The sequence below is a fragment of the Doryrhamphus excisus genome, chromosome 7 (assembly GCF_030265055.1).
Source record: "Doryrhamphus excisus isolate RoL2022-K1 chromosome 7, RoL_Dexc_1.0, whole genome shotgun sequence".
Lineage (NCBI taxonomy): Eukaryota > Metazoa > Chordata > Actinopteri > Syngnathiformes > Syngnathidae > Doryrhamphus > Doryrhamphus excisus.
In genome coordinates, this window is record NC_080472.1 from 13469882 (window position 1) to 13485407 (window position 15526).

General features: G+C 46.0%; 3 non-coding genes across 3 annotated transcripts; 2 read left to right on the top strand and 1 right to left on the bottom strand.

Annotated features, from left to right (window-relative positions):
* Positions 1-6476: 6476 nt before the first annotated feature.
* Positions 6477-6548, top strand: trnaq-uug (transfer RNA glutamine (anticodon UUG)). The gene has a single exon. It is a non-coding gene; the product is annotated as a tRNA-Gln (tRNA).
* Positions 6549-14421: 7873 nt separating this feature from the next.
* Positions 14422-14493, bottom strand: trnaq-uug (transfer RNA glutamine (anticodon UUG)). Its single transcript has one exon. It is a non-coding gene; the product is annotated as a tRNA-Gln (tRNA).
* Positions 14494-14686: 193 nt separating this feature from the next.
* trnav-aac (transfer RNA valine (anticodon AAC)) lies at positions 14687-14759 on the top strand. Its single transcript has one exon. It is a non-coding gene; the product is annotated as a tRNA-Val (tRNA).
* Positions 14760-15526: the final 767 nt, after the last annotated feature.

Below are 15526 nucleotides of genomic sequence, written 5' to 3' on the forward strand. Positions count from 1 at the left end.
GAAAAGGCGTCCAGATGGCTGTGGATCAAGCGGGGAGATCCGTGGAGAACAAAAGCTACTTAGACACAAGCCGGGACTGATCAACTGTTCTGACTGATCTGGGTCACCTGGGCGAGGGTGTCTGTTGTGAGACCCGAAACACCCAGTGAACCCAGGATACAACACTGATGATGTGTCTAAGTTGCACCGAAAGTGTATGTCAAAACTCTATTGTCTAAGCAAACGGATATAAGGGTGATAACTTAACACTATAATAATTGAATTTACATTTTATTCTAACATTTCCCTCCTGTTTATCACACATTTATCTGTTTGCAGTCCCTCCTAGGCTCTCCTCTCGGTTTTCACCTAGCAGGTCATCTATGTCAGAAATTGTGCTTACACCTGAACGGACGTGTTCTCGTCGTCTGAGTCAAAGTACTTGTCTTGGTCAGGAAACAAGTCAGGGGCATGTCCATGATGGCTATCTGAGTCGTCACTGTCATCGCTGCCACCTGCCACCAGTAGGGGGTACATTTCATTTACCTTTGTTGTAATTGGTGCCATGGCTAAATCCACAGTCCATGTGATTGTAACCTTCAGGATAGGGATACAACAACATCCACATAAGGCACACAAAAGAAGGGCAACAGCGAGTGCAATAAGCACGGACATCACATAAGGAGACCATTGTCCCCCAAGTTTTCTCCAGTCACCGAACATCTCAGTGTCAACACCAGTGTTCCTTCATCTTGGTGTTTAGCACCTTTAAACCAGAAATCGCACGCAACAGCATTCCTGTGGAATCTGTATTGTTGGGGATGGACATGCAACATTGGTCGCCAAGCATGGCGCACACTCCTTGCTGATGTGCCAGCAGTCCATCCAAGGCGATACGATTCTGGAAGGCCATGAGTGACGTGGCATGGAGTTGTTCTCCAATTGCTGTGAGTCCGGCCTCGGTGTAGTTCCCAAGCTTTTGTATGTTATAGTGGATGTAGTTAATCCTATCCGCATTTTTGTTAACTGTTATCCATGGGATAATACTTTCCAAACCTGATGCAACCTGATTTACTAGTTTGTATTCGTCTGGTACCCCTTGTGGCACGCTGATGGCATCGATGTCGGTGGGATTGTCTTGCATCATCCAGTCGGGGGCTGGAACTTCTCTCTTCCTTTGGAAGTAGTTTGGGATGTGGTGTTTATCTGCTTCAATGATAGCACTTAGTAACATGTCAACATTCATAGGGTAAATAGATACTGGAATCAGTAATGTCACTACTGCACATGTTCCGGTCATGTTATAAACGATGTCATCGAGGTATTCGTCCTCGCACCACTATCACACGTCTACTCTAAAGTACTAAGTTGATGGGGGTGTGTTTCCTCCTTCTGTGTTGTAGGTATCTTGATTTTTTTTACATGTCTACAATATTTGAACTCAACGTGACCTACATTTTTTTGCGGTTCCTTTTAGCTGTACACTGGTGAAATTTGCTCGGGCTACTTTAGTAGAGAATGGTGGGGGCCTTTTTGTCTCATTGACTACTGGGAATATAGTGTTTATATCACATAAACATTCTCGACAAAAACATTCTAATATTCTGAACATGATGGTGACAGTGTGGACATTTTTGTCATTACTTCAGGGACTCAAGTAGCATTGATCAGTGCTGGTACAATCTGGAGAAGTGGGGTCATGGTCTTACAGGCAACACAACTAATATTTTTAACATAGTTTGCTGCACTTTTTGCTGCTTGTTCAATGTTTAAAACCCAGTTGTTAAAAGTTCCTGAAATGGTTCCATGGTGATGCCTTCCATTTTTACTATTGGATTCATTACAATAATCATATAGACTTAAACATTTATTAATTATTATATTATTTATAGCTTAACCCGACTACAATAGTTATTGGTAAGCCGGGGGACATTTTGGTTACTGTTTCATTTTTGTGCCATTCTGCTACAGTGCCCTCAAAACCAGGTTGCATTGTTGGGTTTTCTGGCCAAGGGTATGTGCTATAATCTTCACTGCTCAGCACGATGCCCCAGAGTCTAGGACTCTGAAGTCCCCTGCGTCACAGACGGGTCTTTACCTTCCTCGTCAGACTCCCGAACAATGACTAGTTTACAATGCGATTGATGTACCTCTTTTTGCAATTTCAATGTCGTCAATGTCGTTAACAATACTTGATAAGGTCCTTCCCACTTGGAAGAGTGTCAGTGTTTTCTTTTTACACTTATAAAACAATAAAGTCCATGTGTATTACTTGAAATAAATATTCTGGTTTTTGAAATTGGCCACACCGAGGTCGCAAGCTGCCCTGGGCATTGTGTTTTGCATAGTAGTGCAAAGTATAGTAAAGTGCATAGTAAAGTGGGTGTTAATAGTGTGGCACATCCCTCCTGTTGAGACATGTGTAAAACCATGGCTCAAAATAGTGTCCCACTTATGCAAATTTTTTGGCAAGATTGTTTTATTATCTGTCGACATATTAACATTTTTGTCCAGGGTTGCTTTATTCCTAAGACAGTGGTCAATTTCTTTCTTTGGACTCTGTTGTTGCATGTCTGCCAGAATGTCAAAGTCTACTTGTAATTTTTTAGTGTTAAGATGGTTCAGTTCCTTTAGTGCTGCTTGTTTTATCATTTTATCAGCGAACGCATTTCCTAAGGATATCGGATCAGTATTATTTGTAATATGTGTCATGCATTTACATACAGCAATTTGTTTTGGCAATTGCACTGCTTCTAGTAATGCTGTTAGTAATCCGTCATGAGTTACTGGTTTTCCCGTTGATGTTATCATACCTCTGTTTTGCCAATATTGTGCAAAGGTATGTACTGTTGAATATACATATTGGCTATCAGTATAAATTGTCACCTTTTGACCTTTCATTAATTTGCATGCTTCTGTAAGCGCTACTAATTCTGCTGCTTGCACAGAATAAGAGGATGGTAAATGTTCTGCTTCCAACACCATATCTTGTGTAACAACTGCATAGCCTGTTATTGTTTGTCCAAAATTATTTTTCTTCAAGGAACCATCTACAAAATCTCTTTTTGTTAGTGCCTGATCTAATATGTCTGGTCTACACTTTGCAGTTTGTGTTGTTAGTTCATAACAATCATGTGGTTGGCCTTCCTCAGGGAGTGGTAGAAGGGTAGCTGGGTTGAGCGTGGTGCATCGCTCAAGTGTTAAATGTGGTTGGGACAAAAGTGTTGCCATGCAAGACAGATGTCCAGCAGGAGACAAAAATGTCACGTTAGTCTGTAATAGCAGGGTGGAAACCGCATGAGGTACTTTCAGTACGAGTAGATGGAATAATACAATGGTTGCACTTGTTTCCACGGCTATAGGTGCTGCTATTACAGCCTGCACACAAGGTTATGTAAAGACCTTTACAATCTACTGTTTGTATAAATGTTTTGCTGTAATCAGGTAGTGCTAGAATCGTACTTCCTACCAGTATATATATATATATATATATATATATATATATATATATATATATATATATATATATATATATATATATATATATATATATATATATATATTTTTTTTTAACACAGAATGCTTTTTCTGCCTCATTCCACTATAAGGGTGCTGTCATTTTTAAGTCTGTTTTATATGTTATGTTTGTTAATGGTGACACTATTTGTGCATAGTTTGGAATCCAACATAAATAATAATTAGTGAGTCCTAAAAAGGACATCATTTGTTTTTTTCGTTTGTAGTTTAGCTGCATTTAAGATTGCTTGTTTTCTGTCTGTTAGAATGGTTCGCCCTTGTCCTGTCAACTGATGCCCTAAATACTTCACTGATTGCTTACAAAATTGTCTTTACTCACTTTATGGCCTTCTTTTGCTAAATGGTGTAATAAGGCTATTGTGTCTTCTTCACATGACTTCCTATCTTGTGACGCTAGTAGGATGTCATCTACATATAATAATATCTGGCTTCCATTTGGGGGTTCAAACGTGGACATACTGGCCATCATTGCTTGTGAATAAATTGTCGGGCTTTCACAATATCCTTGTGGTAAGCGTGTATATATATATATATATATATATATATATATATATATATATATATATATATTTTTTTTTTTTTTTTTTTTTTTTTTTTGCAAACGTAAATGTGAACCTGAACTTTCTTTCTCTATTTGAATGGAGAAGAATGCATTACTGATGTCTACTATGGTGAACCATGTGACATCTGTTGGTAAAGAATTTAACAATGTTAGCCATTTCACATGTGCTCAAGTGCTCTACAAAACATTTATAACAAACCACTTTGCAGTCAGCTGTTTACTTTAGCAACTTCTACACTCTTTACAGTCGTTTGCATACATTATTTATACTTTATACTAACATGTGGTACAGAATAAAGAAGACAATCCACGATGACTTGACGTATATTCACCCTCAGGATTTATTCTTCCTCTGTCGTTTTGTCACCTACTCTATACCACCATCGCTGCTAGCACCCCCTAGTGGACCTTGCGCTATTACACTCAAACGCCAACAATGGAGATTTGGTTATTTTAGACACAAACATATAAAAATAGGAGGGTGTCTTTTTTTCTTTTACAACTGAATTTTATATGGATGACATGAACTATTACTACTCTTAAATGCTCTAACCATATTTATACATTTTAAACAGTTTTTTTTTGTTTTTTTAAACCATGTTACCTTATCTTTTATGTACCTTACACTCACACCACCCTTTTCTGCTTATAGCATGTCAACTGCCATGCAAGTCTGGAAGGCCATCAGAGAAGTAGCTAACTGCTACACTAACTGCTCTGAACGCTTCTTCAGTTTGATTAGAGAGACGCTGAACGTTATAATGCAGATAATGAATCACTTCGGTATTATGGTTAATGGAAATCACAGGGATGATAGAAGCAAAACTGGATATAACCTGATCTATAATTGTATACTCCTCTGGGACGCCACGAGGGATACCTATGGCGTCAATGTACATCGGGTTGGGGGTGTCTAACCAGGGTGAGGTTGACACACCTCGCCTGGTCCTCAGGGCAGCCGGTGGCATGAGGTGAGACCCTACGGAAGTAGCACTATGCACTAGGCGCTCCACATCTACTGACAATACTGTCATTGGAAGAAGGAAAGAAATCGGGGCACAAACACGTTTGTCATGTTCTCGGTCGGTAACCTATCACTCACGCCGGGGCCACCGCACCACCACCAGAGGTCAGCCCTGAGTATCGGCCGGAAGAAGGCATCCATCTCTAAGGTAGAATTACACCAAGAGATATTAATGCCGGGTTGTACCAATGGGGAACCTGTGGAAACGGTAATGCACACAAACAAACCATCCCGTTCCCTCAGATCTTCCGCGTCCCTCCATCTCACTGTTCCCTCTGCACGCCTTAACACTATGGGGAGCAGAGCTTTCAGCCGCTCTGCTCCCCAACTCTGGAACTCATTGCCACCAGACCTCCGTAACTCTGCCACCCTTCCCATTTTCAAATCTAAACTCAAAACCCATCTGTTTAAACTTGCCTATTCCCTCTAACAGCTTCACATGGTCCCCCCTCTCCCGATTTATTGTATGCTCTTATTTATTGTTTGTTGTCTTTTATCTTGTATTTTATATTGGTGTTTTTTATCTCCTGTACAGCGACCTTGGGTGTCCTGAAAGGCGCTTTTAAATAAAATGTATTATTATTATTATTATTATTATTATTAAATTTACCTTTCGCCACTGGGCTGCTGAATATGGGCTTACCTTTGACCTCTGTAACCTCGGGGTGCGCTATGGCGAATGGCCGACAATTAGCCGAGGCTGCTTCTGGAGCAGTGGATGTATTCATCAGGGACACTCGGCGGAAATCACGCTAAACAATCTGTTTTCCTTGTTTTAGCTTGTTCCACCATCAAAAGCCAATTGTTAAACTGTCCCGAAATACCTGTCAAGAGCACAAACAAGGTGTCCACCAGGTACCCACTTATCGCCCTCAGACCCCAGCGTACCGATTGAATCTGCTTCGGGGTAAATAAAATAAAAAAAACCCATAAAATATTGCAATGGTGTCCAGTGGCCGGTTAGCTCAGTTGGTCAGAGCGTGGTGCTAATAACGCCAAGGTCACGGGTTCAACCCCCATACTCACCACCCATCTTTATGTGGGAATGCGGACCGTGAAGGAACAAAAAAGCCCTCGTCCACAACACCCCGCCCCTCATAACCCCCCCGGGCCCCATAACCACCAGCGCACAACCCAGTCAACTGTGAAAACACCCGCCTCATGGCCGCCAACTGACCGGGGAAAGGTAAGTATTTGCCCAAGCAGGGGCTTGTTGGTCTAGTGGTATGATTCTTGCTTAGGCTGCAAGCCCTCCGTGCCCCTCAACTACTTTTTTACACAATTCCCAGAACACCACCATCAGTGAAGTTATATCAACGCTAATGTAATCTGACAGGATGTACTTCAGGGCCCGGCGCTGTCTTTACCCTTGCAGGTTCCGTGGTGTAATGGTTAGCACCCCGGACTTTGAATCCAGTGGTCTAAGTTCAAGTCTTGGTGGAACCAAGGGATTGTCCTGTTGCCCTTGTATTTTGAGGGCAAAAAGGAGGTGTTTGCAAGTGGACCTGAGACCCTGTCACTGGTCACCTGAACAGGGACTTGAATCCGGGACACTCAGATCAAAAATCTAACCTTCAGGTGACTGGCTCAACCTTTGCTGATATTTGGCTTGTCCATGTGGGCAGTTTAAGACCTCATTCGATCTTGGAGGTGTCGATTCCGGGACCTGCCTCTTTCATTCCACTTCTTCTTCCTCCTCCAGTCATCCCCACCCACCGCGGCTGAAGCAGTGGCAATACAGCCTGGACAACAGTGTCAGTGTGAACCCATAGAGGGTTACCTGAATCCCTCTTTGACAGAGCCCCTCTTGAAATGGACTTTTTTTTTTGTCCCGTCCAGCCATTGGGGCAGATAGTATTGTTGATCTAAATGCCCTTACATGCTAAACAGATTTGCTCTGTGTCAGGAAAGGTGTTGGCTACAACTTTCCTGTACCATGAAATTTTATTTGCCGTTAATTGATGTTTTTGTTATGCGCATTTGGAGCAACCGGACCGGAGCAAGAAGAGACACAGAAAAGAAGAAGAGAAGGTGGGGTGGAGGGGGGGGGGGGGGGGGGGAGTAGAGAGAGAGACAAAAACAGCAGCAACAAGAATTCCCATAACAGTGACAAACAGAACAGTTAAATGTCAATGATGGCTAAGGGTCACAATAGAGATGATATCAGTGAAATGAAACAGTCCAACTTACCAGTAGCAATAGTAACAATGAAGACATGAACAATGATAGTGAACACAATTACAGCCATACAGTTACTGTAATTAAAATCTCACTGCTTGACATCATTTTTACTGTAATAATAGCATACCAATAGCATGTAGACATCAGGGATAAGATGGTAGATTGTGTAGAGAAGCACCCATGTGCTGTGAGTGTCCATATGGAGGTGTGTACTTCTGTGTATATATTCATATATGTGTGCGTAAGCGTGCTTGTGTATGTGAATGCGAGTGTGTGAATGTGTAATTGTCACTGAGAATGACAAAAAGAGAGAGACTGCCTTCTACCACCCAGCAAACCCCGCCCCGCGCAGCCAGGTCAAGCCCCCACCGCCAGAGATCCTCCGGCCCCGTGGGTGTGGGCAAAGCCAGGGCCGACTCCCCAAGACCCGCCCCCGAAGCATCTCCCTGAAGAGACCAGCAAGAGGCCATGGAGGAGCAATCCCAACCGGCAACAGGGCGCCAGCAGGCCGGAGGAGAGCCGCACCCCCGAGACCAGCGGGAGACCATACCCCACTAGGGCAGAAGGGCATCGAGGGCCACACACCTGTGGGCACAGGGGCGCTCCCGCCAACCGGGATGGAGCCCATCCACGGCCGGAGGCGCCGCCCCCCGCCCCCCACACACCCCCAGGAAGCAGAACCCGGCCCGCCCCAGGTAACCCCAGGCCTGACTACCAACACAGGACCGCCCCGGCCAGGACAGAAGAGGCCCGGGCACACTGCCCCATGGAGGACCGGGCGGTAGAGATGGAACGCCCTGCGCCAGAACCCGCAGAGCCCCCCCGTATATCTCTATAGCCATATACACACACACACACCCACACATATATATATAATTATAATAAAACTAATCATTATTTATCTAAGTATTTAAAACAATCTCAGACACACGCAAGCACACACTGTGGACGTCCCCGGGTTGGGCGTCCGGGGCATCACAGGGCGGGGGACCCAGGGGTCCCAGACCCACAACCAGGCCCCGAGCCCAGGGAGGTACGGACCGCCAAGGGATAGCACCCCCAGACTCCCCTCGACCACGGCATCGGGGCTACGGCAGTGTGGCAGACAAAGGAGCGGGCGAGGGGAGGAGGCCCGCACATGAGCAAGCGGAGGGGGCGTGCAGGCGAGTGGTAAGGCGCTCCACCGCGCCGGCCGACACCCGCCGGGCAGCTCACCCCCGTGAGGGAGAGCCATAGCTCCAAGTCATGGGGAGGCCAAGCACCAGAGCCGAGGAGTTAAGACCAGCGCAAGGCCACCGACGGACCCCACCATCCACCGGGAGGGCCGACCTCCCCCCCGCCCCCAGAACCAGCAGCGCTCCACCCACGTACCGGAGAACCATCCCTGACGAGCCCTAAGGCAAGACTGGGGATGGGCAAAGACAGGGACAGCGATGCAGCAGAGCATAGGACCAGTGGCAGCAGACACCCAAACGCCCAGAAGAGCACCATCCCCCCAGCAGGCCCCACTCCAAGGAGCATGTCCCCATGAGCAGGATCAGGCCCCCTCCCAACACACAGCCCGGTCCCCGCAGCAGCCACCACAGCACAGCAACCCCAAGCCACCACCGTAGACTTCAGGCCACCAGCAGCGCGGACCCCACTGCCTGGAGGCCGGTGAACGCCCCCCCAAGGGCACATTGGTGCCCGCGACCCAGGACAGACCCAGGGAGGTAGCGCCAACCATGACCCTAGGGCAAGCCCCGGCATCAGCTGGTTTGAAATTGACTTTTAATTACTGAAGTCTGTGTGAGGGTTGCCTTGCTTTTATGCTTTTCAGGATGTCCTTTTTCGTTGGCAGGTGCTGAGGGCCCAGAGCGGCAGCGGTTTCCCTGTTGGTCCCCTTTTTTCCTACTTTTGGTTTACTGAGTCACGGATGCAGTGTGGTTTGGATCCCTCCCATTATGTTACCGCTGTCGTGGTAAGCCCCAGCCCAGGCCTCTTTTCTTTTTGACTCCTCCCATCACCACTTTATTTGTATTATTCATGGTTTGTCACTCATTTTAAGATAATCGTTTAATAAAATAACTACTTTTATCATTGTAAATCACGATCTTGTTCTGTGGGATTTTGGGGATTAATGTAGAGTTTGTGATTGATCAACCTGTTACATCCTGGGGTGAAAGTCCCCAAGTGAAGTTGTCAGCAAACTACCTACCCCGCTCGCTTTGCCACACACGCAGTGACACCACAGCCCCTCCATGCAGGCCAGTGATGCACCCAATCAGTCATCTGGGAAATATGGATTGTGTGTCCAAACTGGGGACAGATGCTTGTGTATACACCTTCAGAGATCAAGCACATGTCCTTGTTCCCATGTTTTTGTAAAAGTAGGAATTGAACGGCTATGTTTCCACCCAGTTTCGAACCGGGGATCTTTTACATGTGAATGGGGATCAATGGGGAATGGGCTGTGAAGAGGACTGGCGAGGTCACAAAGCAGTTGCCAAACAATGAATCACGACGATGTGTCCAAAGTGGGGGCAGAATGACAATTGTCCAAATTGACTTCTCCTTTGTAGGGAAAATTGTAGTTCATATAACATGTTCCAGAAATAATGGGCTTTTTTTCAACAAAACAAGAAATCACATATGGAAATGAGGCTTGAAAGGTTTAAAAGCCAGCTGTGAAGAAAGCACCTGAGCCAACCTCAGGCACACCTTAATGTCTCAGTGAATTCAAGGTTGGCTGGATGGGCGGGATTTTGAAGTTAAGGTCCCTTTTCCAAACTATTTGCCAAGTCACAATGCAAATCAGGATTATGCTGAAAACCGTGCTTGAACCAGGGACCTTTAGATCTTCAGTATAACGCCCTCCCACCTGAGATATTTCAGCTGCTAAAGTGGCTCTCAGTCTGGGCTAAAAGTAGGGCAGTGTGACACTGGGTCTGTGCCACATAAGTTCCTGTGTCCCTGGTCCAGTATGTTGTCATCTTGGGTTGGAATGTCCCCATGCTGGTAACAGGTGGGGAATACAGTCCGTTGATGAGAAAGTGGTGCAGAAAATGGATGGATTTCATTGGTTGAAGTCTCCAGCTACCATAAAATTGTTCATGGTCCACGAGCCTCTGTTTTGAATTCCCCTTTGGCCAATTGACACCACATCAAAGATGGCGGCGCGCACAGACGCAGCGGCTCACGGCTCTCCCTTTCAGTGCTTGAAGACCAGACCTTGAAGACACAGACTGGGACCTATTTCAACATCAGGACCTGGAAACATACACAGTGACAGTACTAGACTATATCAAGTTTTGTATGGGAACTGTGTCTGTGGACAAAGTCATCCGGATTTTTCCAAACCAGAAACCCTGGATGACCAGCCAGGTCCGCTCCCTCCCCAAAGCCTGCGACTCTGCCTTCAGGTCAGGCGACAGAGCTCTGTACAGTACGGCTCGAGCTGACCTGAGAAGAGGAATAAAAACAGCCAAAGCGGACTACAACAGATAGAGTCCCACCTCTCCAGCAATAGACCACGAGAGGTGTGGCAGGGACTGCAGAGCATCACTAACTTCAGAGGACGTGATGTGATGTCAGGAGACCTGAGCGTGTCTCTGGCAGAGGAACTCAACAGTTTCTTTGCCCGCTTTGAAACACCACAGCCACACTCATCTTCTCCAGCCCTGCCCCCAGCCCCTCCCGGCCCCACGACGACCCCCCCCCCCCCCCCCATTAACTGTAGGAGAGCATGACGTGAGGCGTGTGCTCCAAGCAGTGGACCCCAGGAAGGCCCCGGGCCCTGACAGCGTACCTGGAAAGGTTCTCCGAGCATGTGCACACCAGCTGTCCGGAGTCTTCTGCAGGATTTTCAACCTCTCCCTGGCCCAAGCAGTCATCCCCACCTGCCTGAAATCCGCCACAATCATCCCCATCCCTAAAAAGTCACCCGCATCCAGCCTCAGTGACTATCGCCCTGTTGCCCTCACATCCATAATCATGAAGTGCTTTGAGAGACTGGTCCTCCAGCACATAAAAGGCTGTCTCCTCCCCCCCACTCGACCCCCACCAGTTTGCATACCGGGTGAACAGATCCACAGAGGACGCCATCGCCATAGCCCTGCACGCGGTGCTGAACCACCTGGAACAACAGCACAGCTATGCCAGGATGCTCTTTGTGGATTACAGCTCGGCCTTCAACACCATCATCCCGGACATCCTAACTACAAAACTGGACACCCTAGGCCTCCCTCCCCTCACATGCAGATGGATCAAGGACTTCCTAACAAACAGACCCCAGACTATGAGATTTGGCCCCCACCTTTCCTCCACCCACAGTCTGAGCACCGGATCACCACAGGGCTGCGTGCTGAACCCCCTCCTGTACTGCCTCTACACACACGACTGCAGTCCGGCCCATGAGAGCACTATCGTCGTCAAGTTTGCTGACGACACCACAGTGGTCGGACTGATCTCACAGGGAGACGAGGCAGCTTACAGGGAGGAGGTCCAGAGGCTGACGACCTGGTGCTCCGACAACAACCTAGCCCTGAACACGCACAAAACAAATGGAGATCATCGTGGACTTCAGAAGGAACAGAAGTGACCCGCCCCCCCTCTACATCAATGGCGAGTGTGTGGAAAGGGTCCACACATTCAGGTTCCTGGGAGTCCAGATCTCCGGCGACCTCTCCTGGACAGACAACATCACAGCTGTCAAAAAGAAGGCCCAGCAGTGTCTACACTTCCTGAGAGTCCTCAGGAGGAACAACCCGAACAGGGAGCTGCTACTGGCCTTCTACCACTCGTCCATCCAGAGTCTGCTGACCTACTGCGTTTCCACCTGGTACGGAAGCTGCACTGAGGCGGACAGAGGGAGGCTTCAGAGGACAGTCACGGCAGCGCAGCGCATCATCGGCTGCCCTCTCCCCTCCCTGACGGACATCTACTCCACCCGGTGCCTCAGCAGAGCTCGCAACATCATCAAGGACAATTTACATCCCGGTGCTCAGTTGTTTGACCTGCTGCCCTCCGGCAGACGCTACAGGTGCATCAAGGCGAAAACAAGCAGACTGAGGAACAGCTTCTTCCCAAGAGCCATCACCACCCTGAACTCAGACATACAACGTACCCGGTCATTAGCATAATGTAAATGTGCAATATTTTCCATCACTGCCTCTGTTACTATCTCAATCATATTTATTTATTTAACAACCATTACAATACACTCATATATGACTTTACTCATCTGTATACACCAGACATTATTTGCACTATGACCCATTGATCATTGCACTAAAATTTATTAAATATCACTAGTTTGATGGTTATTATAAGATAAGGTTAGGGTTAGGGTATATAGGCCTTTATTCATCCGTCAGTGGGGAAATTTGCATATTTATGGTTACCATAATGTCATTATGTGGTTACATCACCTTATACTTCTGTATGTGTAAAAAAAATACCAAGAAGGCAGGAAGTGACCAAAAGTAACAGTTATGGACTGTAAAGTAATAGATGGAGAGGTAGGATTCAATGAGCTTTGCTTTTTCCTACTCCTTTTGGACATGTGGAACTGGGAACTGATTATGGGATGTATTCCCTTGTATGTTGATGCATGTTGAAATCAAATGAAACCACATTGTAGAAACATGATGGTAACAGGGCTACTGAGAAAAACTACTTTATACCTTTAAAATAAAATACATTCAACCTTTTCCATCAAGGCCTGTCAACAGTGGAACTCAACAGAAATCAAATGAACCCCTGATATGAAACTATTGATGAGAAAGGTTGAGTCTTAAAAGAAAAACAAAGTTGTACATTAGTCCTGATCCTTGCTACTCACTTCAAAACGGCCAAACTAAAGGTTATTTCCCACACAAGTTTCTCACGACCCCCAGTCGAGTTGTTTTTAAAACAAAAAAAACGTATGCCCCCGCTGTATATATTGTATTTATTGTCTCCTTTATATTACAGTGTCTCGTAGATCTCTCAACCACTGTATATCTTACAGCGGGTCGTAGATCTCGTACTCCTACGAGACTCATCTTGAGGCCGTGGTGGGTGGGAGTCAAACTGCTAATGCCTACAGTTGTTTTTTTCAACATGTGGCAGATATTTGGCAGATATTCATATAATATTCATATATCAGTCAACTACGTTGTAATTACAACTGCGTTGGGCACTGGATGATCAACAAGTCAGTGGGGGGTATGTTGCTGAATCTCCGGGGTGTGTTTAATTACAACTTCGTTGACGTTGTGCGCTGGATAATACAAGATAGTGGGTGTATGTTTGACAGGATAGTGGGTGTATGTTTGACAGGATAGTGGGGGTATGTTGCTGAATCTCCGGGGTACGTTTGGTTTGAAGCTAAGGGGGCGTGTTCGTGGAAGCTAAGGCGTGTGTTGATTGGCTGATTTGAAGCTAAGAGGCGTGTCGGTGGGTGGCTCTTAGGCTAAGGTTGAGGGTTCGACGGTGATTCTATCACACTTTATGCCCCGCACACTGGCTGGATGGACCGCCGGAGGATCTGCGAGGTAATGTAGGAATTATTTCTTTAATTCAAGAATGTATTTTTTAATTTTGATATTCATTTGTTTAATTTAAACGAGGTTAAGAAAAAAGAGGGTAGAGGGGGGCAAGACACACACACACACACGTGCATATGTCAAGCCAACTCCAATGTTTAATCCGAATTATCCTTTGATTTCCGGTGTTTTTGATTCTCGGCCTTTGCCGGGTGATGACATCATATCCTGATACAGCTGCGGCGGCGGCAGGTGCGATGCTACCCTGGGGGTTGTAAGTCACATGACGATGGCGTCATAGTGACAACCAAGGAAACCATGTCGCACCTGGGGGTCGTCAATCAAATTTTGACAGGGTGGAAAGAACATACCAGGGGTCAAAAGGTCAAGTGGTCCCCGGGGGGTCATAAATCACAAATCTTGACTACAACCCCATTCTATTTCTCTCTCACATCTTGCCAGCTGATCCTTGACATCAGCTGTCACAGACATTTGCATCATTTGGGGAACTCATCCTGATCCACGGTTACCACTTATTTGTATTTGAACTCAAATCAACAAGTAAATAAGTAATCATACACTAACTGGTAAAGGAAGACACAGTCCAAACACTTGATTGCTGCAGGGCAAGTTGGTTCCACCAAGACTTGAACTTGGATCACTGGATTCAAAGTCCAGAGTGCTAACCATTACACCATGGAACCTGCAAGGGTGCCGACATCGTCGAGTCCTGAAGTACAACCTGTCAGATTACTTCACTGATCCTGTAGTTTTGGGAATTGTGTTGAAAAAAAAGTCATAAGCAGGACCAAGGGCGGGGATCCCTGATTGAAATCCCAAAGCTGGCATTTTCCTTGTCCTTGCTTTGCCAGTCCCCTTAAATACCCCTTTATGCAGGTTTCCATAGTGTAGTGGTTATCACGTTTGCCTAACATGCAAAAGGTCCCCAGTTTGAAACTGGGTGGAAACATGGCCTTTCAGCTCCTTCTTTTACAAAAAAATCAAGGTGACAAATGGGAACAAGGATATGTGCTTGATCTCTGAAGGTGTGCACACGAGCATAATGTATTTCAAGTAACCTTTGTGGTAAAAATCTTCTCCATATATGGCACATGTGTGCCACGTCCAAAAAAGCACTCCACTCGCTCAGAGAAGAAGGGTTAGGGTTAGGATTAGGGTTAGGGTTAGGGTTAGGGTTAGGTTAAGGGTTAGGTTAAGGGTTAGGTTAAGGGTTAGGTTAAGGGTTAGGGTTAGGGTTAGGGTTAGGTTAAGGGTTAGGGTTTGGGTTAGGGTTAGGGCTAGGGTTAGGGTTAGGGTTAGATAGATAGATAGACTCCCTTTATTGTCATTGCACAAAAACACAGTAGGGAAATTGCCAACGAAATGTCGTTGCCTGGCTCCCATATAATAACAGACACAAAAGAAGATAAGTAATAATAAATAATAATAATAATGTGGAGAATAAATAGATAGAATAGACACCAAATATGAACAACATAATGTAAAGTGCAGCGTGAACAGTAAATTGCCCAAATAATTTAAATAATTTAAATAAATAATAATAGTGTAAGTAAAGGTAGAGGGGCTTATTTGGCATTCAGCAGTCTGATGGCCAGGGGGAAGTAGCTGTCTCTGAACCTGGTCGTCCTACAGCGGATGCTGCAGAGCCTTCTCCCCGATGCCAGGCGAGAGAACAGTCCATGCTGGGGGTGTGTGGGGTCAGAGCAGATCCGATGG